The 3,368-nt window shown below is 40.4% G+C and overlaps 1 non-coding gene across 1 annotated transcript; it reads left to right on the top strand.

Annotated features, from left to right (window-relative positions):
• The first annotated feature begins 896 nt into the window (after positions 1-896).
• Positions 897-1,002, top strand: LOC122054468. The gene has a single exon (XR_006132776.1). It is a non-coding gene; the product is annotated as a small nucleolar RNA R71 (small nucleolar RNA).
• The last annotated feature ends 2,366 nt before the right edge of the window (positions 1,003-3,368 follow it).

Raw genomic sequence — 3,368 nt, 5'->3', positions numbered from 1 at the left:
TAGGAGGAGAGAGCTCTTCTTCTTTTCGTATCCCTTTTGAAGCAGTCACTTGGGAGTCTCCCAAGGTCCGTCCGCTCCTAAGCTCAATCCTATTGCAATGCTCCATAGGATTCACATCAGGTTTTCCTGGAAGCTGTCCTGGTGCTCTGGATGATGAGGAAGCTAGTTGGGTGATTTGACTATCCTGGATCTTTTGATGCTTTTCAGAATTTTCCATTCTCTGAATGAGCTTTGCTAAATCTTGCTTCATTTCATTCTGACTTGAGATAATTTCTTCAAGCATCTTTTCAACATTTGACTTTGATAAGCCTTGAGAAGATAGATGTTGAAAATTTTGTTGCCCAGCTTGAAAATTTAGTCTTGCCCCCATAGATGGTCCTTGATTTTGATTGTTTCTGTAAGAAAAATTTGGATGACTCTTCCATCCAGGGTTATAAGTATTTGAGTATGGGTTGTTCTGCCTTTGATTGTAACTCATGATTGCATCACATTGTTCAAGTTGATTGATTTGTGCAGTGATAGCTCCCAATGGACATGAGTCATTTGAATGCTCTGAACTCCCACATACTTCACAAGATGTACTAATAGCATTGACCATATTAGCACTAGTTCCCATATTCTCAAATTTCTTTGTAAGAGCGTCCAATTTTGCAGACAAAAGAGTGACTGCATCTACATCAAACTTCCCTGATGCTTTAATTGTTGGGTTTACAGAGGAATAGCCACCACTTCTTTCATTTGCCCATTGATGATGATTTTGTGCTACACTTTCAATGATTTCTTCGGCTTCATCTAAGTTTTTGTTCATAAGTGCCCCTCCAGCAGCTGAATCAAGGGACACTTTGGTATGATAATTGATACCATTATAAAAAGTATGCAACACTAACCATCTTTCCAACCCATGATGTGGGCATTGTCTGAGCATACTATTATATCTATCCCATGCTTCAAAAAGAGATTCTGAGTCAGTTTGCTTGAAGCTTGCAATTAAATTCCTCATATGAGCTGTTTTGCTTGGTGGATAGAACTTATCAAAAAACTGTTGCTCACACTGCTCCCAAGTGGTGATGCTATTAGGGGCCAAAGAATTCAGCCATTGCTTTGCCCTATCTCTTAGAGAAAACCCAAATAATAATAATATAACTGCATCTGAAGGAACTCCATTCATCTTCATGGTCCCACATATTTCATAAAAGACCTCTAAGTGTTGATTGGGGTCTTCATGAGGTCCTCCACCAAATTGGTTCTGCTGCACCATAGATATGATTGCGGGTTTGATCTCAAAGTTGTTAGCTTCCACTGAAGGTCTTGAAATACTAGATCGAAAACCTCTTGCATAGGGTGCTGCATAATCCTTAAGTGGTCTATTTGCCATGTTCAAATGTTCCTGTTCTTCAATTTGCCTTTGCAGAATTCTTCTTTTATGGAAAGTTCTATCAATCTCTGGGTCAAAAGGAAAGAATTCCCCTGCAAAGTTAGATCTTCGCATACACAAGAACAAGATGGCAAATGGCAATTCAACAAAAAAAGAAAAATAGAAGAATCAAAAATGCAGAATTGAATTTGAACAAAAAGAACTAACAAGAAGTGAAAGTTATACAAGAAAGTAAAAACAGAAATCTACTGATTAGTTACAACTATGCAATATGAAAGGAAAACAAATGTTATGTTTAGTCTAACTCAATTGATAATTCCTAATGTTATAGCGCAGTCCCCGGCAACGGTGCCAAAAACTTGTTCGCTCTCCGCAAGTGTACGGAAGTGTCGCAAGTAATATAAAAGATTATCGTATCCACAGGGACTGGAATAAGCACTAGAAATGTCTCAATGCGAATTAGTCAAACAACTATCCAATCGTTTCAAAAGCAAAATAAGGTAAACAAATCTAATCTTAAAGATCAACAAACAAGAGTTTAGTGTTTTGGGTTATGATAAGGGAGATTCTAGGAGTTTCAGTTTCTTTGTAGGATTTCTCGAATGTAAATGGTTCACCAATTCTTATCCCTCAATTGCCAAACATGTAGAAAGTTGTCGGTTCTCTCTTGCAATAGACAACCGGCTAAGGACTGAGAAATGTATCTAAATAGGATTAATTAGACATGAACCTATGTTGTCCTTACACAGAAGTGCACCTATTACTATGCCTTCCTCGGATATCAACGTAGAAGCCCACGACTTACCAATCTATCAAGATACAAGAAACTAATCACAAAATCCATCCTACTCTCTTGAATATTCCTATTTCCTCTTCAAGATTGTCTCTCAAACGTCCTTACACGGGCTTGCACCTGTCACGTGGATCCCTCGGATGATCGAGTGAGAGTTTATCTTTACAAAGTCCATAAGAAATCCAAACAATTAATCAAGAATGAGAATTAAGCACGAATCACCTTTAATCATTCAAGATCTAATTGATACAAGCAAGATAATGTCATTGAAACAAGAAAGTGGCAAATCCATAAGAGATTACATCAATCCATCATACAAATACTCCCTTCATCCTAGAATACAAGATCTACTCCATGAATCGAGGAAGAAAACCCGAAGAAATAGAGAATACAAGCATTTCTTAAATCCCCAATCCAAGAAACCAAGAAAAGGGGGAAAGAGAAAACTTATCTACGGAGAAGCTTCGTCTTCGGATCCAATCCTCGCTCCGGAGCCGGAATCGTCAAGAACTCCCCTTAAATCGCCCAGAAATCCTCCCAAGAATGGGAGGAAACCACCAAATCTTGCCTTCTCCCAAAGGGGGAGAGATCCCCTTTTAATTCATGAAGGAGGGTTTAAATAGAGGGGGGAATCGGGCGCCACACGGCCGTGCGTGTGAGTTCACACGGCCACAGCCTCCTTTCTCTGAAAGCTGCACGGCCGTGTGGTTCACACGGCCACAGCCTGCTTAGTCTCTAGAAATGCTACACGGCCGTGTGGTGCACACGGCCACAGCCTGCTTAGTCTCTGGAAACCTCACACGGCCGTGTAGATCCACACGGCCATGTAAGGCTTCTGCTCTGGTTGGCTTCAAATCTTGACACGGCCGTGTGAAGTTCACACGGCCATGTCATTCTCCACTTCTGTTGGTGCCAAACTCCACACGGCCCGAGCTCCATACCAGTGCAGGGCCGTGTGAGGTACACGGCCCGGTGCTTTCTCCCTTTGTTTCCTCCAATGCTTGCCTAAAGATGTAGATTCTTCACCAAATCGACTCCTGTGTACAGAAAATGCACAAAAAGCATATCTCCGAACCAAAAGAGTAAATATGCTAAAAGGAAAGCTGGAAGTATAAAAATGCATAGATCAAGCATGCTCAAAGTATGTAAATGTGCGTAAAAATATGAATAAAAGAGTATATAATCTACGTACATCAAGGC

The sequence above is a fragment of the Zingiber officinale genome, chromosome 3A (genome assembly GCF_018446385.1).
Source record: "Zingiber officinale cultivar Zhangliang chromosome 3A, Zo_v1.1, whole genome shotgun sequence".
In the NCBI taxonomy this organism is placed as follows: Eukaryota; Viridiplantae; Streptophyta; class Magnoliopsida; order Zingiberales; family Zingiberaceae; genus Zingiber; species Zingiber officinale.
This window is presented reverse-complemented; position numbering and strand designations above follow the sequence as displayed.